A 19,340-nucleotide genomic window follows, 5' to 3' on the forward strand; every position below is an offset into this window, starting at 1 on the left:
TGGTAAGGCAGACTGACTACATACCTCTGCAATGGGGGCTCGTGATAGGGAGACGTGGGGCACAACTCCAAACATAACAAAGACAAGTGCAGATTTATAGCCAAGGAGCAGGGTCTAGGTCAGTGGATGGGAAATTACCAAGAAGAAGCACAAGGGGTAAGGGGAATTCTGCTAAACCGACTACACAGGCCAGAGTGATAAGATATCAAGGGTAGAGAATAATGAATTTGATCAGATATCAGAGGTGGGGGATTTTTGCTGAACTGACCCAAAGGATTCTTGCTAAAACTGGACTCAACAAGCCAAGGACAGTGCCCAAGGTCAAGACCTAGTCAGAAAAAAGGGATTCAGAAGAGCCTGCTAAAGTTAGTTCAAGGAGAGGGTCTTTGTCACTGCTCACCAGGGGCGTGTCAGGCATTTTCTGGGGCCCTGAAACTCCTCTGTACTATGTAATTATCTTAAGAACCCTATTAGGTGGAGATTACTATGTCTTATAGATGAGGAGACTGGGGCTTGCTCAAGGCCCATTCAGCAGATCAGTGGGTTCTAGGTAGTGTGCTAGGGTCAAAGAAAACGCCAAGTGAGCTCAGCCCCCGCCCTGGAGGACCTCACAGGTAAGGGAGATTGACAAATACTTACTGAGCATTTACTACAAACCTTGTACTTTCAAAGCACTTTAAAATACTAAACTCATGGGGCACCTGGGTAGCTCAGTCGGTTGAGCGTCTGACTCTTCCGACTCTTGATTTCGGCTCAGGTCATGATCTCAGGGTGGTGAGATCAAGCCCCACATCAGACTCTGCACTGACTTGAGATTCTCTCTCTCCCTCTGCCTCTGTCCCTCCTCCTGCTCTCATGCTCTCTCTCTCTCAAATAGATTAATTTAAAAAATCTTTAAAAAAAATACTAAACTCATAGATTAACTATTATCACCAGTTGAGTGCTGACAACGTTGAATTTTGCCTGAGCCCTGTGTTCCTAGAAAACAGTGAAGCTTGAAGGAATTCCCCTCACCCTTTTGTGTTCCTGAAAACGGCTTGCTGCAAAGAACTCCCTTTTCCATGGGACTTAGGGAAGACTCATGGATGCCCCACCCTGTTTACCTATGGCAAGGCCAGACACAGACCCTCCAAATTCCCATTTTTTGCCTTTTAAGTGATTAGTTGAACTGCTTGTCCCCAGTAACCAATCCGAGCAAAATGCTTCTTAACCAAATTTGGTTAAATTCTCTCCTGCCTCCACCCCCTGAATTTTGGCCCACCCTAGACCTAAGGGAGCAGACAGCCCCTCCTGAGAACAGGGCAGAATGTTCTCTGACCTACAGTCTCATTATGCCACCTTGTCATCCCACTTCGTAGTTCTCTTCTGCAGCCTAAAGAATAAAAAAAAAAATCTTTTTGCCTAACCCTGAAGACGCTTGCAGACCTTATGGTTACAGCTTTCTCTTTAGGACAGTAGACCCCTCCCGCCTTGCAATCATGCTCGCAAGTAAGTCGGCCCTTACTACTTCCAGTTTTATTTTTTGTTACACAGTGGGTGGGCAGAGACTACGGGAGGGTGGACACTGGACCTCTAGGAGCCCAAACATGCCCCACAGCAAAGGGTCAAAAGAGATGTGAACACAGACCCTCTGATTCTCTTCCATAGTGATCAAGAATGGGGTTCTGGCCTGTCCCAGTGAGTAGGGATCGCTGCCAGCCAGGCAGGGACAAACATCCCTTTTGCCAGCTTGTGTTTTCAAAACTGGCTTGTTGAGATGAATTATAGGCACCAATGAAATGTTTTCGTAAAAAAAAAGAACCACAGTCTTTCATGGTGGGACTTCACTTCCTGTGTGTCATTGCCAATCCCCGCCCTGCCCCCCACCTCCCTTTGTCCCAGGCAGTCTTGGAATTGGCCATCAAGCTGACAGAACCCTTTGAGTGCTGCGAGAATGCAGGGAACCAACAAAAGGCACCGTTTATGTCCATGTTTGTGAATTTTCTCCGTTTGATGAGCAGCCTGTAATTTAAATATATCCAAGTGTGCTGGGAACATTTGTGGTTTAATTACCAAATTTATATAAAACACACACATACAAACAAAACTCTAAGCTGGAAAACAACATTCAGCTTGGCCACAGAAGAGACATTTAATTGACTCCAGTTGCTTAAAGACCGTGTGAAAACCTCCCCGCCATACTGAATCTTCTGTTCACTTACCCAGCCTTCATTGGGTGCCTTCCTTCTCCTTAAGCATTACCACCTCAGCAAGGAGCTAGTAGCCTGAAATGACCTTGAAAGAGTAGGAAGACAAAAGCCAAAGTGTTTTGTTGAGTGGATGCCGCTGGGATGGAAACGAAAAGTCTCTGATAGGAAGTCAGGCAGCCTGGAACACTTAGTACCTCTCTGAGCCTCAGTGTTCTCCTCCATGAAATGGGTATGAGAAACTATATCCCCTGTGGTGGTGAGGATTGATAAGAGAGCTATACATCTCCAGCCTCTATTTCCTAGTCTGTTCCAGAATCCCTATGTTCCAACCTGCGTCCACAGGTCCCACAGGGCAGTGTGGAACTTCTTGAAATCCAGGCTCTTGGCCACAGCCGCCCCTGGAGTTTTCGGTATAGCAATTCTGGAGTTAGGCTCAGGGTTCTGCATTTTCACTAGCTGTCCAGACAACTTAGAGCCAGATGGTAACTGCATTTTGAGAGAGGCAGCTCTGGGGCTCACAGATGTCTGGATCGGTGGGTGGGGCGGGTGATAGAGGGTTCTGGAAGCTGGGTCAAGCTGACCTGAGGGAGAGGCCCAGAGCCTCATGGCCAGGCTGGGTCCTCTCTCCTGCTGTTGCACAGACCCTTCTCCACCAGTATTTCTTTGGATTCTCATATAGACTACTGCCCAGGCCACAGCCAGCCCAAAGATCCTGGTCAGGACAGACTTAAGCATTGCTCTCTTAGAGACTAAAGACTACTACCTTCCCTTCTTCTGTGGGTCCCAGGAGATTTTTTTTCTCCTAAGCCCTTGAAAGCCAGAGGGTTTTTTGTTTGGTTGCTTTGGCTGGATAATAGGACCCGTCACCCTCTCCTCATCCATCCCACAATACATGCCAAGCACTGAGCTTGGTGTTGGAGTGATCATGACCAACAGGACAAACATTTTCCTCTTTTTCATTCATCGATTCATTTGTGTTGCAAATATTTATTGAGCGCATATTCCATGTAGGCACTGGACTAAATGCATGTATCAGTTACCCATTACTACAAATAATGCTGCATAACAAACCATCCCCAAACCGGATAACTTAAAACATTAAGACTACAGAGCGTCTGGGTGGTTTGGTCACCTGCATCTGACTCAGTTATTCTTGACGTGGCTTGCTTGTGTGAAGATGGCCTTACTCATGTGTCTGGTGGTCAGCTGGGGGTTGGCCAGGGCAAGGGGGATAACTGGACTAGGGGTCACTCATTATGCAGCCGGCAAGCCTGGGCTTGGTCCCACAACGGTGGCGGGGTCCACGAGAGGGGATGGGAACTGCGAGGCTCTTGAGGCTGAGATGCTTCAGCGGCACAAAGCACTTCTGTTGGCTAAATCAAGCCAGGTGCTATTGGCCAAAGTAAGTCATACGGCGAGTCAGATTCAAGGTGGGTAAGGAAAGAGAATCCACCACTTGGATTGCAAGAGGCGTGCGCGTTCAGGTGTCTAATTTATAAATGAAGCAGAGGAAGGAGAACCAGGTGATGCCAGGTGTGCGTAGGAGGGGGGCTGCTATTTTACGCAGCAGAGACTTCTCTGACAAGGTGACCTCTGAGCAGACACCTGAAGGAAGTGAGAGACAGGAGGAGAGTTTCAAGGCAGAAGGAAGCGTGCAGAGGCTGGGGTGGCTGGGTCCTGGGAGCCAGTTGGGGCGTGGGAACCCGCGCGGTCAGAGAGATAAGCAGGGGCCAAATTGTGTGGGCTGCTCTGGCTGTCATCAGGGTTTAGGCTTTTACTGTGAATCAAGAGGGAGCTTGTGGAGAATTCGGGGCCCAGGAGTGACAGGGTCTGAGTGAGGTTTTCGCTGCCCACAGGCTGCAGGAGACGCCAGGCAGAGGTGTGAGAAATAGCAGTAACTGTGAGGAGTGTCCTGGCGGGTGAAGCACAGGCAGCTGCAAGCTCGCGTCATAGGTTCAGATCGAGGATAAGGAGGAATGTGGCAGTTTTAAAGAATGGCCACAGGCCCTTGGCACTCCTCCCATTGAGAGGTGCAGTGTGTGCCTCTCCTTAGAGTCTGTGGGCTTGGGATCACTTTGGCTGATCGAGTAGGGCGGGGGGACACTATGGAACTTTGGGGCTGGGTCACAGGAAGCAAGGCGGCTTCTGCTTTGTTCACTGCAACTCTCGGGAGCCTGGGGCTATTGTATGAGAGGCCTGACCACCCTGAGGCCTAGTGTTTGAATTGGCCAACCCAGGCACCAGGTGCGGAGGGAACAAGGGAGAGTCTAGCCCCAGCCTTAGGAGTCTTCCCAGCTGAACCCTGGACATAGCGGAGCAGAGACAAGCTGTCTCCACCAAGCCATTTCCCACCCCACTAAATAATGGGAAGACAAGTAATTCAGATGCCTTGCCACGGGGAGAGGGTGTTCCAGGCAAAGAAAACAGCCCATCTGCAGGAGAGGTGAGTTTCTTCCTGCAGAAATTTTGGTCCAGAATGAAGGCAGGGGAGGGATGGAGGGAGCTTGACACTCTGGGCTGTTTTGAGGGGGAACAGCCTGGGCTCTGCTCCTTACAGATCATTCCAGTCCCGGCCACACTGGACCCTGCTGCAAGGACATCCCAGCCTCGCCAGGAGCAGCCTAGCCTCGGCCCTGCTGACCCCCAGCTGCGGGAGCTTTCTGGGAGCTGCTCCCAGCCTGGTGCGTTAATGCTTCTAAGGAAGAAGCAGATGGAAGAGTAGAACAGTCTGTCCTGTCCTCACGCTTAGCTGATTTTCCATGGGGACTGTAACACCATCATCACCATTGGGATTAGGAGTAGGATTGTTTTTGACAATCGAAATACTTGCCATTTCTTGAGGGTTTACCTTGAGCTGGGTGATTTATGTCTACGTTGTCTCATCTTATCTTCACCTGCGGTCCTGAAGACATTGATACTAAGACTGAGGAAGTTCGGGCAGTAACCCGCCCAAGATCACACAGCCTGTGACATGTAGGGAAAGATATGATCCCAGATAAGTCTGATTTCAAAGCCCACGCTCTTCAACTATTGTGTTGACTTGCTGTCATGCCCATGTGCCAATCCTCTAGTCCTGGCTCTTTGAAGAAACTGCAGGAAGCTCAGACCAAAGCTCGGGTACCTCAGACCTCCAGGGGGCTTACCTCTAGCGGAAGAGCCAGGGGAGCTTGGGATGAAAGCGACCAGTGATGCCCATCCATGCAACTCTACAGATACTTTCCTGAGCCCTCCTACGTGCCAGGCACCGTTAGACGCTGGTGGGGCTGGGGGTAAAGCTACAAAGATGAAAAAGGCACATTTTATGAATTTAACACCAATAAGGGGAATAAAAATAAGGACACAAACCCTAGCACAAATCATTGTACTGAATTGCATTTGACACCTTTCCATTATAAATTGCAGAAATCCAACTCAAACGATCACATTTATTGACTCATAGGACAGAAAATTCCAAGGATTGGAATTTTTTCCTTCTCTCTTCTGGCATCCCCGGGATCCCTTAGGGTCCTTCATTCCCTTTTCTGTGTCTCGGAAATACAGCATTCACCCCTTTGCTTGGATCCAGCATTTGTTTTTCCTCTCACGGGGCTCAGTTTCTGACACTCACGGGAGAGTTCTTCAAGAGCAGTTCTTGTGAATCTGTTTCCACTGCCCGGCCCCTAGCAGAAGTAAAGACAGATGTGTAGAGGAAAGCCATCAATGCCCAGAGTCGGGTTTGTAGACCAGTTGTCCCATTTAACTAATGCCGCGTGACCAAATGGCACAGCGTTTAGTGACTTCATAAAACATTTATTTTCTGCATGAATCTACAATTTGAGCAGAGTGTGGTGGGGACAGCTTGTCTACGTTCCAGTTGGGTGTCAGCTGGAGCAGCTAGAAGGCCAGGAGCTGAGGACATCTGAAAGGCCCGTTGCGCACATCTGGCCCCCGGGCCGGGGAGGCTGGGAAGACTCTGGGGGCTGGGACCACCGGGGCTCTCTGGGCATCTCTAGCTGCATGGTCTCTTCAACAGGATGGTGCCAGGGAGGGGGGCTTGCACGTATCAGCGCAGGGCCCCTCAGGTCTGTGCCCTAAGAGAGAGAGAACCAGGAGGAAGCTGTATTACTTAAAAAAAAAAAAACAAAAACGATTTTAGAGTAGCTTTAGATTTACAGGAAGATTTCTGAGATAATACAGTTCCCAGGTACCCCACCCCCACTTCCCCTATTAACTTAGGTTAGTGTGGTACGTTTGTCACAATTAATGAACCAATATGGATACATTCTTATAACTTTATAACTAAAGCCCATCTTTTATTCAGATTTTCTTAGTTTTTACCTAAGGTCCTTTTTCTGTCCTAGGATAGACCACAGTATCCAGGGTACAACACTAGATGGAATTGTTGAGTGTCCCTCATGCCCCTGGGCTATGACATCTTCTGATACTTTCCTGGTTATTGATGACTTTGACAATTTCCAAGAGTGCCAGTGAGGCATTTTATAGACTGTCCCTCAGTTGGGATCTTTCTTATGTTTTTCTCGTGATTGCGCTGGGGGATGGGTTTTGGGGACAAAGACTACAGAGGCGAAGGGCCCTTCTGAACACGTCGTGTCTGGGGTACATACCATCAGCATGACCGATTACTGTTGATGTTGATCTTGATCACTTGGCTGCAGAGTGGTCTTTGTTAGGTGTCCCCACCATAAAATTACTCTTTCCTCCCCCTTTCCCACACAGTTTTTGGAGGGAAGTCATTAGCTCTCTGCAGCCTGCACTTAGGACGTGGGGAGTGACGCTCCACCTCCTTGAGGCTAGAGCATCTACAGAAATTACTTGGAATTCTTCTCCATGAGAGGTTTGTCTGTTCTTCCCAATTTATTTATTTATGCAATCATTGATTTATATCTGTGTTGACTCGTGGTTATTTATTTTCTACTTTGGGTTATCATCCAATAGTATGTTATTTATTCTGTTGCTCGAATTATTCCAGCATTGGCCATTGGTGAGCTCTTCAGGGTGGCTCCATGACCTTTTCATTTCCCCGTCATTCAGTGTGTGTGTGTGTGTGTGTGTGTGAGAGAGAGAGAGAGAGAGAGAGAGAGAGAAAGAGAGCGCACTTCCTTACCTTTTGGCACTCTAAGGTGCTCTAGGCTTGTCACATGTATTTCTCCAAGGAGCCCTGGTTCCTATTTTTGGAGAATGGTATTAGAACCCAAGATCTGGATGCCACGTGCACTCATGGCACCTGGCTGTAACACCCTTTTTAGCAAAGCCTCCAAAGTCATGGAGTTTAATTCTGTCGTAATCACAGGCCCACTCAGAATCATGGGGAGAGAATGTAGACTCTTCCGCCTCTTGTTAGAGGTCTGTCCTTGTCACATCGTCAGAGCTTATGAGATGCGATCCACTGGTGTCATCGTCTTTGGAAAGTACCATCCACCACATCAGTGATGTTGTTGCACGCCCAGGGATTCCTATCTGACTTAAAACATCCTTCATCCCCGTCCAGTTTCTATTTTGCTTCAAAGAAACTCTTTCCATGGTTTGGTTTTGCCTGAAGATGGTTTCAGCTGATACAGGGACACACCCTACATAACACTGGGTTCCCCCTGTGAGACAGCCATTGCCTTCCCAGGTCTCTCCTAGTCCTTTTGTTGGGGTCAAGGAGAAAGTCTCAGCTTCATGCTGTAAACGTCTTTGGCGCATTTATAATGCTTGCAAATTTCTTTTCTTTTGTAATGTTCTGGCTCAGAGCATTGTCATAGCACAGCCTTCTAGGTAGAACTTAATCATATTGTTTTATTTTACTTGGGAGCTAATCTCTGCAGCAGAGACATTTACCTCTTACCAGTACGTATGTGCACCCCCATATTTCCCCGTCCCCTTGCAGGCAGGCAGAACCACATGATTATTTGTGGCCAATGGGCTATGCATGGAAGATTTGAAAGCCCATGAGCAATGCTCCAGCTCTGTCATTTCCTGTCGTAGGATGGCATGACTCTTGTCTGCTGAGGCTTTGTCAACCCACATCAGTTATGCTGTGTTAAACCTTTGAACTCTTGGGAGCAACTATTATTGCTACAGTGCCTAATCTTTCTTGACTAATACAACTTTTAAATAGGGTGAGTGATACTGGATTTTTCATTTACATAATGATGCAAGATTTACCAAAAAAAAAAAAAAATGAGTGCTTCAAAGAAAGATAGGTGAATAATTTTCTAGGGGATAGTCAGACATGGTGAAAATCCTCAGTGGAAAGATGCAAATGAGCAGCATTTGGGCATATACTACCACTGTGTTTTTGTCTTGCTGTCGGCATGGGAACTCTGGTCTTTATTGGAATTGGCCAGAAAGTAAATTTCTTTTTTTTTTTTTTAAGATTTTATTTATTTATTTGACAGAGAGAGACACAGCAGGAGAGGGAACACAAGCAGGGGGAGTGGGAGAGGGAGAAGCAGGCTTCCCGCCGAGCAGGGACCCTGACGTGGGGCTCGATCCCAGGACCCTGAGATCATGACCTGAGCCGAAGGCAGACGCTTAACGACTGAGCCACCCAGGCGCCCCCAGAAAGTAAATTTCTGTTAATTCCCATTTGTTCCCTGTGTGTCCTGTGGCTTAAACAACAACCATCAAAACCTCTTCATTAAAGCTTATTAGTCAGAGATTACATGAAAAGATCTGAATTTTCTATTGGATTTTAGAGCCAAATAGCTTGCCTTTGCTTATAGTGTTCTCCAGACATCAATGATGGGTATAAACTTGGTGAGAGGGGGCTCTTCAAGGCTTTCTGCTCCTGGGGTCCTATTTAAAGGCACAAGCAAATGATAACTGACTCGCAATGAGAGAACACCCAAACACTGCAGCCAAGAGCGAAAGAAAAGATAAGAGTGTCACTCCAACCCCGTGCACCAAAAGCTGGGCATGTGTGTGCTGATTAGCCTTGGCACGGTGATTTGCATGTTGGAAACTGCTAAAATATTCACGTACTTGACTGTGTCCCTTCCAGTTAGATGTAATAAATGCAGATTTGGGTGACCATATGTTTTATTTTGATGTAATCGTTTTAACCTTTAAGGCGTGTGTGTGTGGATGTGTGTGCGCGCAGGCATGCTCGCAAGGGTGGCTCTCCAGTTCTCTAGGGCTGGCCTGACTGGAGGTAAGCTGGTATTTTAAGTTGCCATGTGATTAGCTTATTATTAGAGACTCCTTCTTGTGAATCGTACTTTCTTCCTCCCTCCTTCCTTCCTTGCCCCCTCCTTCCTCCTTCCTCTCTGCCTTTCTTCCCTCTCTCCTTCCTTCCCTCCTTTCTCCCTCCCTCTCTTGAGCAAGTTGACTCATATCTGTAAGCCTTACTTCCCTCCTCTGTAAAATAGGGCTGATAACAACACCTAGGAGAATTTTTGAGGAATACAGAAGATACTACGTATGAGGCATGGAGTGCAGTGTTTGGCACATAGTGAGTGTTCAATAAATGATAACTGTTCCTCTCATTATCGGCTGTTCGTCTTTCAGCGGGTTCCTTAGCCTTCTGAACCTCAGTTTCTCCATCCACAAAATGGTCTCATGCCATTCCTTACATGAGATTATTGTGAAGTGCAAAGGAGATAATTAGGTATTATTTTTATTAGATACTCAGTGAATGAATGAATGAATGAATGAATGAATTCGGGGATGCATCATGTATTAGCCAGGATAGGATTTTTACAGTAAAAACTTCCCCTAAATTTTGGCCTGAGACAGTAAATTTATTTCTCTGTCTCGTCTCACCTCAATGCAAATGGACAGGAGGCCCTGCTCCACATACTCATTCAGGGACCCACACTCCTTCCAGCCAAGGCTCCGCCCTCTGCAGGAGCCTCCAAGTCCTCTTCCTTCAGTCCATGGGTGGGAAAGAAGGTGGCAGATCTCACGCAGGAGATTTTTATGGGCCAGGCCTGACAGTGGCCACTTCGGTTCTGGTTCCAGCGGCCTCTTAGTGCAAACCTGGCGACAAGGAAAGCTAGGGGATGTCCTAACTGTGCACCCAGGATAGCGAAGAGGATGACATCTCAGTCTGGATCGAGGTTGCCAGAAGCCACGATGTGAGGGTTGCCGACCGCTTCTGAGACTCGCAATATTATACTGAATGAGCCCAACTTGATGTCATACAGGGTTGGAAGAAGGACAAAGGAGAGATGCACGTGTGGAACAGCTGTAGAGCCTCATGTCTCTTCTCTGGCTCTGGGTTCTGGACGTTGGAGCCACAAAGTCCCTCCCTCCGTCCTTGGCCGTTTGCTCCTTTGGAATCCATTAGCGAGTTTCACCCTTGTTTTTCTGATTTCATTAAAAAATGCCACCAAGACACATGCTCTGCAGTATGCCACTTCAGTCCTGAGTGGGGCATTTTTGCTAGATGGATCGATTTTTTAAATGACAGCATCTGTCTGCTTGTACACATTTATTTATAATTCCTCCCTTGGCGATTAGAGCCGGGGAATTGGTGAGCGGTAACCAGCTGTTTGAATTAGCCAGGAAGGGAGGCAGGGATGTGATCTGTGAAGGAGTACCAGAGCCCTGGCCGGAAGCAACAAAAATGGAACAGATGCCCCCAAATACAGCATCCCGGGGAGGGACTTATAAATCACATACACTGCCGGCCCAGCAAGACAGCAGCCGAGCTGGGTGAGGCGGAGAAGCCCGTGACTGTGGGTGGCTGGGTCTGGCCCCCTCGGGGACTTAAGGGCTGTGTGTGGGAGGATGGCAGAGTAGCTGAGGGGGTGGTCCCTGGTGAGCTGGACCCTCTAATGATTCCCCATTGCGCTCAGGGTGAAACCCAAAGTCTTCCCCCTGCCTGGTCCACAAGGCCCTACAGAATGGGGTCCTATTACTCCTCTGCCCTCCCTCCCTCCTGTTCTCCTGCCTCCAGCCACCCCAGCTCCCTGGGGGTCCTTGCTGCTCCTAGGACGTGCTGAGTGCGCCCCTCCTCAGGGCCTCTGGGGCTCCAGCTTCCCCTGCCTGGAGCTCTCCTCCTCCAGGCTTCTTTCCACCTGTGATCCCGATGTTCCATGGCCCAACTCAGGATTTTTCAACTGTCCCAAGGCGTGAAAGCGATACATATTTAGTAGAAACCGTACTAGGAGTTTTCAGTGTGGATTTTTCCCCTGGGCTGGTGACAGGCGGTGCACATCCTCGTGGGATGCGGGGCAGGGGCAGCGGGGCCAGGCGATCGCCAGGGTCAACCGCTGACACTCACAGTTGTCCTGTATCCATATAAGCCTTCTGTTTGCCGCTTTCAGAACAGTATTCAGTTACCGGAGCTAGTCAACACTCACTTACAAAATAGGCTCTGTGTTGGGTGCTTTTGCCCAACTGCAGGCTAAAGTAAGTGTTCTGCGTGCATTTAAGGTAGGCGAGGCTAAGCTGTGATGTTTAGTAGGTTAGGTTAGGTTAGGCGCTCATGATAGCAAGGACCTTGTCCATCTTGTTCACTGCTGAACTGTGCCCGGCACGCAGTAGGTGCTCAGTAGAGATCTGCTGACCCCATGAAGGGATATTTCATTTTGGGGGAGGAGGGGACACATTGCCCCCTCTTACCCTCCCTCTCTGCAGTTTGGGGGGGTCACAGAAAGCCCAGGTCACTTAGGGTGGCTCCCTGCGGACAACCAGTCCTGTATTCTTGATCTCCGTAGCTCCCCAGGGTCTAGCCAGAGCCTGGAGCACAGCAGGTGTTCAATGAATCATTGTGAAATAAAAAGATGCCTCAATGACCCAACTTGACAGTCAACAACGCTCCAGGCAAAAAAGAAAGCATCATCCAGATGCCTTCTTCTCTTTCCTTGCCCGACACCAGCGAGTCTGACCAGCAGCACCTCTAAAATCCGCCTCGCATGGAAGCTCCAGTCTCCAGTTCCTCCTCTAGTCCGCATCCCTCACCCAGACAACCCCAACTCCTCGCCCGTCCTGGCTGCTACTCTTGCGCCCCCTACAGTTTAGCCAGAGGCGATCTGAATCTGTCAATTATGCCGTTCTCCCGCTCGCCACCCTTCAGGAAGCGCAGGTGTCATCTCAACTGTCACCTCCTCCCCGACCACCCCATCTCATCCGGTAACCCAGTCCGTGCCCCAGCCCCGCAGAGATGAATGGCTCCAGGAGGAGGGGCCGAATTCCAGGTGGGGCTGCCCGGTCCCCTCCCCCACCTCTCCCCACCTGCTTTTGTGGGGGAAGCAGCATCACATTTTGATACATGACTTGATATTTTCTGTTGTTCCTCCTTCCTCCAGTTCCCCCTTTTCCTTCTCATCAAAGCAGGCAGCTGTGGCCTCAGGGGAGAAATATAGCAGAAGGGGAGGAAGAAATAGCTCATAAGTCTTTTTCGGCTTTTCTTCCCTTTTAGGAGAAGTTAGAAGCTGCAGGGGATTTGAGGCGCTAAGAAACATCTTGGAGCAAGAGTGGGGGGAGAAGGGGACTCCCTCCACAGACCGCAGAGAGACTGCACTTGGCTGGGGCAGGGGAGGGGAGCGGGGGAGAGTGCTGCCAGGCCCGAGCATTAAGTCCTGGACTCCACTGCCCTGCGTCTCCCTGGGGAGGCAGCGAGGCCCTGGGGAAGAGGCTGCCTCTAAGACCAGAGACCCCAACCCGGGGCCCCTTTGGGCTGCATCCTGCCCACAGCTATGCCTGTTTCGGCTCATGCTTTTTTTTTTTTTTAGTTGCCAACATCTAAGAGGTTGTATATTTCAAATTTCTCTTGAAAATTCATTTCCAGATTTGTAGTTGGTCTTGAAAGAGGAGACCGGGCCAGCACTGGGCCTGTGCTTGCATGAGGCTGCCCCCGGTGGGCCTGCCATGAACTCACTACTTCCCCCACAGCACCCCCTCCTTGCTGCTGGGTCATAGCCTGTCCCCTTGGTTCCTTTTCCTGACCAGCCTCTGAGTTCTCCAGCTCTGGATCACGGTGCCAGAGGCAGCCTCAGTGAAGTTTCCAGGGTCTCAAGCATGTTCTGAAGGCCACAGAGAGCTTCTGCTTCTGAAGGGGTCACGTGGACAGGAAGGACGGGCATCTCGGGGGTAACCCATGGGGACAGATCCCCCACACACCCCACCCAAACTGACTGGCATCTCGGCCTGACACCCAGCCCCGACCCCAGAAAGAAGCAGGCCAAGAAGGTCTGAATTTGCTTTGGTGCCAGCTCGTAAGGGTCAGAGATTTTCAGTGGGTTAAGAAAAAATTTTAAAAACTGATATATTTCCTGAGCCACCCAATTTGTAGATGAGAGGAAAGGCTGATGCCACACATTACTCATTCTTCGGGGTCCAGTGTGTCCCCCCAGAAACAAAAATACCATTCTTAGGGTGGCTTTCTCACAGGACCGGCACAGTAGGGGGCCCTTTATATTCTCAAACTCCTGCAGGCATCAGAATCATCTGGTGCTCAAGGCCGTTAAAACACAGATTGCCCGGCCCAGCCTCACTGTTTCGGATTCAGCGGGTCTCCAGTGGGGCCCTAGAATTTGTCTTTCTAGTAAGCTCCCAGGTAATGCTTATGCTGCTGGTCTGGGGAGCACTCCTTGAGAAGCACCCATTTAGAGAATCGTATTAATTATTTCTCACAATCTTATTAGGGAGGAGGAGGAGGAGAAGGAGAAGAAGGAGGAGGAGGAGGAGAAGAAGAAGGAGAAGGAGAAAGAAGAAGAAAAAGGAGGAGGAGGAGGAGGAGAAAAGTTCATTGCTCTCTTATGAAGCCAAGCCCGGCCACAAGGACGTGCATCTCTGACCTTGCAGAGGTGATGTGTCTGAGGGGAAAAGGATGGGTGGGTGGGTGGGTGGGGGTGCCTAAGCCTGACTCCTCTCTTAGGCGGTGAGAAAAATAGTAGAGCAGTCCTCCCCCTTATCTGCGGTTTAGCTTTCCGCGGGTTTCAGTTACCTGCAGTCAAACCACGGTCCGAAGCAGATGATCGGCTTCCTGCCATATGATCATCACCAACAGCCTAACAAAATGCCAAAATGCCTACGTCACTTCATCTCATCACGTGGGCATTTTAGCATCTCACATCATCACAAGAAGACAAAGGGTGAGTACAGGACACTAAGATAGAGAGAGACCACATTCACACGACTTATATTACAGTGTATTGTTCTAATTGCTCTATTTTATTATTATTGTCGATAATCTCTTTCTGTGTCTAATTTATAAATTAAACTTTATCACAGGTGTATGTGTATAGGAAAAAACATAGTATATACAGGGTCACGTAATACCTGGGGTTTCCAGCATCCACAGGGGTCTGGAACATATCCCCGTGGATAATGGGGGGATTATTGTAATACGTCACAACTTTACAGCGATCACCATGCATTATCTGAAGCCCGTGGCACCTGTCAACTCCTCCCGCCCTCACAATAGCTCACTGGAGCCTCCTTGTCACGCTCACTTTATAGATGACAGAATCGGATCCACTCCGTCCAGTCAGCAGGCTGGGGAAGAGGGTGCGCTCACCTGCGAGGCTTTCCTGGGCGGGGTCTGGAAGCGATGATGTCACTTCTGCTCACTTTCACTGGCCGGAACTCAGTCACATGATCACACCTCACTGCAAGGGAAGCTGGGAGATGTAGTCTCGCCATGCGCTCAGGGGAAACCAGAGATGGGATTTGCTGATTGGGCGGCAAGCTCTGCCCAGGCTCTTTCCTGCATTAAGGCCATTGAAGCCCCAGAAGGAGATGTTACGAACAGAGTCACACTGCGGCTGGACTGGAGTTCAATGCCAGGCCTCCTGGCTCCTCAGCACAATGGTACCTGGCTTCCCATGGAAGGGGAGGGGGAGGGCAAGGAAGCCGAAGAACAGTGGGGTGAATATTGTCAACCAGGAATAGGAAGCTATATTCGAGGGACAGTGGGCAGAGGTGGGACTTGGAGCCCCAAGACGGAGTTTTAAGGCCTTTGAGGCCATTTTTCGCTGTGTGGCATTGTGCAACTCAGTTTTTCTCTGAGCCTCAGTTTATTGTAATAGGATGATACCTATCTTTTTTTTCTTTTAAGATTTTATTTATTTTATTTGAGAGAGAGAGTGCACGCAAGCAGGGGGAGGACCAGAGGGGGAGGGAGAAGGGGAAAGGATCCCAGGCAGACTCCACGCTGAGAGCGGAGCCCAATGTAGGGCTTGATCCCACAACCTCAAGACCATGACCTGAGCCAAAACCAAGAATTGGACGCTTAATGGACTGAACCACCCAGGCACCCCAGGATGATGCCTATCTTGCTAGGGTATTTATGAGAGTAAAATGGGATAACACAGCCAGCCCGGGCAGCCCTTTATGTGCTCATTTAATCGGAATCAGAATCTGTGTTGGGGGTTATCACCCAGGACTGCACATCTGAATTACCTGGGAGCTTTTCAAAAGGCCCACTACCGTGTCCCTACCCTAGGATGTTCTGACTCATGTGTATGGGGGGGAGGTCAGAGCGTAGGTACTTTCCAAAAATCCCTCAGGTCGTTTTCATATGCAGCCAGGCTTGAGAACTACCTTTTATGGTTATTGACTATCAATCAGAATGGACCAACTGAGGGGGTGCCTGGGTGGCTCAGTCATTAAGCATCTGCCTTCGGCTCAGCTCATGATCCCAGGGTCCTGGGATCGAGCCCCGCATCGGGCTCCCTGCTCCGCGGGAAGCCTGCTTCTCCCTCTCCCACTCCCCCTGCTTGTGTTCCCTCTCTCGCTCTCTCTCTCTCTCTGTCAAATAAATAAATAAATAAATAAATAAATCTTAAAAAAAAAAAAAAGAACGGACCAACTGAGATCTCCTCCTTCCTTAAGGAGTGAAGGGATCCAGGGTCTCCCTGGGAGAAGGCCTTTAGGGTTGGGCTGGGGTTGACCTCAACACCCTTTTGGGGGACCCCCCCACAAGCCACGCGGGTGGGTGGGCCTGGAGCGGAGAGGTCTGCTGTATTTGGCTTGTATCTTGGCTGAAAAGCAGTGCAGAAAAGTGCCTGTGGAAGGAAAGGGAATGAAGGCCTGGTCCCGCCCTGGATTTTTCTCTCCATCATCTGCTCCACTGAGACTGGCAGGTGCCAAAACTTACAAATGGCCCTGGCCTGATGTTCCACGTACAACAGTAAAGTGTCATAATTTCTGGGCGATGACCAGGTGGGACAACTTTCTGCCTACTCAGGTGACATGTGGTAGCCGGCATTTGAATGAGTCGCTTTGCAGGACCGGCAAGAGACAGGAAGTGCTACCTCGGGGCTGTCACTCTCAGGGAGAGGGGAACAGCTGTAGGCTTGTGACTCCGCTGATTCATTTGGTGTTCCCCCCCCCCCGAGATGGGGGGAGAGGTTGGGGCCTGCAGATTTTTTATTTAACAGAAGATTTACTACGTATGTTGTACTTCACATGTTGCTTCACATGGTGCTTTACAAATGTTAACGCAATTAAATCCCTACCATAACCCTATAAGGTTGATACTATTACTATCCTCATTTTATAAATGGGGAAACTGAGGCACAAAGTGCTAAGTAAATTGCTCAGGGTCCCACAGCTGGTGAGTGAGTGGCGGAGCTGGGGTTCAGTGGATGCCACGTGGCCTGGCTTTGGCATCTCTGCTCCTAAGTGCTGTCTTGCACTTGGGGTGACCAGCCATCTTGGTTTTCCTGGGACTGAAGTCTGTCCCAGGATGGATGCAGGACTTTGATGACTGGGACAGTCCTGGGCAGACTGGGACAGTTGGTCATCCTGGCTGGGATGCTCCTTGAAGTGTCGCTGAGGACAGAAGATGGTTGATGATGAAAACGGAAGCCCCCCACTCGCCAACGTCCCTACAATCAGTATGCATAGGTTTTCCCCAACCCTGGCAATAAAGTGTACAAGGTCCATGTTAGAGCATGATAAGGACAAACATGACCCCTGCATTCTTGGAGCTGACATGCCCCTGGGGGGAGAATGACAATAAGCAATTAGACAAAGAATATACTGGATCCCTTCAGATTGTGACCATGCTTTGAAGGGAATGAGGTGACAGAGGTGTTCAGATGGGGAGTTAGGGAGGGCATCCCTGGGCAAGCCACATTTGAAATAATAAGATGTGGCTATCAGGCTCCTGGCAGAAGGGATGGCAAGTGCAAAGGCCCTGAGGTAGGAACAGGTTTGGCTTAGTGAAAGAGTAACAAGAGCTTGAGGGAACGGTAGGGGATGAAGGAGGTGAACAGGAGATGAATATGGGATGCGGCAGTGACAAGGAATCTGGATGATATATTAAGAACAAGGCAGCCCCTGGAGGATGTTGAACAGAGGAGTAAACTGGCTTGAGTTACACTTTGCAGTAATGGTTCTGCCTGCTGTGTGGACCAAGGACGGTGAGGGGCTACAGGAGAAACAAGGAGGCTCATCGGGACGCTCATTGCCCTAGTCCAGGCAGAGGTGAAGATGGTATAGACTAACATGGGAGCAGTTGAGTCAGGATGAAGTGGGTGGATTTCGGAAATATTTTAGGCATAGAGGGATGAAATCTGCCAAGGCTAAGAAATGGTGTTGGGGCGGGGAGGTAAGGATAGGCCCCCCTCCTGCTGGAAGGGCAGAGGCAAGAGCACCAACAGAGATCCATGTACCATGTGTCAAGTTAACACGACCATTAAATAAAATATACCCTGCCCTCCTGTCCTGGCAAATCTCTCTTTGTCGGGACCCGGAAGGCCAGGTTTGCACTACAGCTTCTGTGACTCCTCGGGGTTCTGTGGCAGAATGTGGCAGCCAGGAGAGCCTGGGGCAGTGTCCTCTGAGGGGTGAGGCCCCTCCTGCCTGCATCTAGGAGCTGTCCCGGGTTAGGGAGAGGGCGAAATCAGGGCTGACACCTGGGTTTTTGGCTTGAGCATAGTTCAGCCCAGACCCATCCTCCATTGTGAAGCTTCTTTTTTTTTTTTTCTTCAATGTTTCCCTCCCCCACAGCTGAGTTCCTGGTCTCTTTCTCTTCTCCCTCAAAACTCTGCTTTGGCAGGTTTAATGCAGACAGGTCTTTGCCACTGACTTTGCAACCCCAGCCAGTGTCTAGTCCTCTTCGAGCCTCAGCATACTTAGCTGTATAATGGGACCACTGATACATTCTTCCTACCTCCCTGCCACTTGGTGAATGAAGAATGCATGTAGAGTGCGTGTGACAGAGACGGCTGTCCATTCGCCAAATCCCTGTGCTTTTTCCTCTGGGCACATGTCCTGCATTTCCCAGTCCTAGTTGCCATGGAATATGGCCACGGGACTAAGTTGTGGCTCATGACATGTGACGTCATGACTTCCAAACCAGCCTATTACAACCTCCCCCGTGAGATCCTTCTTACCGCGCCCCTGTCCGCTGGCTGGATGGAGGCTCCAGCAGATGGCTCTGACACCTTTGAACAGGGCTACATCCTGCCTGCTGCCTGTTCTTGTCAGTAAAGTTTTATTGGCACACAGCCACGTCCATTCATTTCTGTATCATCTATGGCTGCACATTCTCACCGTAATGGAAGAGTTAAGCAATTGTGACAGACTATGTGACGCACAGAGCCAAAAATATTTACTATCGTGCATTTACAGGAAAGTTTGCTGACCCTTGCCCTAGGAGATGGTCAAGCCACGAGACAGGAAGAGCCTGGAGCCCTGAGTAACCACATGGAAGGTGGCCACATGGATGCCAGGAACCTCTATGTGGGATTCTCCATGAGCAAGAATAAAAGCTTATTGTGTAAGCCTTTAATATGTTGTGGTTTCTTTGTTATAGCAGCTGGTATTGCTTATCCTGACTCATGCAATGCCTGCTACATTGTAAGCAAACAACAAATGATCACTTCCTCTCATTCTCCTTATTTTTACACTCTCCATAAACGATTGTGTTTGGAACAGCTCAGGAAAATGGATTGGGCTTGATTCAGGCTCTCTCTCATCCTCAAGTCTTGGTGCAAGCTGCTCCTAACTGTTCTGCCAAGAACATTTGTTCCCTGTTTCTTCACCCTACTGTCTCCTACTAATTAATCCTTCAGGACTCAAGGTAGCCAACACGGCTTCCAAGTAACCTTCCTTTCCTCCTTTGTCCTCCAAGGTTGGGTTAGGTGCCTCGGTAGCGTGTTCCTAAATAACCTTCCAGAGACAGTATAGCAGAGTGGTAAAGAGCTGAACTCGGGCTAGGCCACTTGACGTCAAGTCCTGACCTGCCACTTACAAGGTGTAAGACGT

At 49.4% G+C, this 19,340-nt stretch overlaps 2 long non-coding RNA genes across 2 annotated transcripts; one reads left to right on the top strand and one right to left on the bottom strand.

The window, feature by feature from the left end:
- Nucleotides 1-5,594: 5,594 nt before the first annotated feature.
- Nucleotides 5,595-14,192, bottom strand: LOC118534681 (uncharacterized). Its single transcript, XR_004916829.2, has 2 exons — nt 14,068-14,192; nt 5,595-6,259 (listed from the first exon to the last, which is right to left on the bottom strand). It is a non-coding gene; the product is annotated as an uncharacterized LOC118534681 (long non-coding RNA).
- A 212-nt stretch (nt 14,193-14,404) lies between these two features.
- LOC118534680 (uncharacterized) lies at nt 14,405-18,859 on the top strand. The gene is made up of 2 exons (XR_004916828.2): nt 14,405-14,933; nt 18,705-18,859. It is a non-coding gene; the product is annotated as an uncharacterized LOC118534680 (long non-coding RNA).
- The last annotated feature ends 481 nt before the right edge of the window (nt 18,860-19,340 follow it).

The sequence above is a fragment of the Halichoerus grypus genome, chromosome 6, assembly GCF_964656455.1.
Source record: "Halichoerus grypus chromosome 6, mHalGry1.hap1.1, whole genome shotgun sequence".
Classification (NCBI taxonomy): domain Eukaryota; kingdom Metazoa; phylum Chordata; class Mammalia; order Carnivora; family Phocidae; genus Halichoerus; species Halichoerus grypus.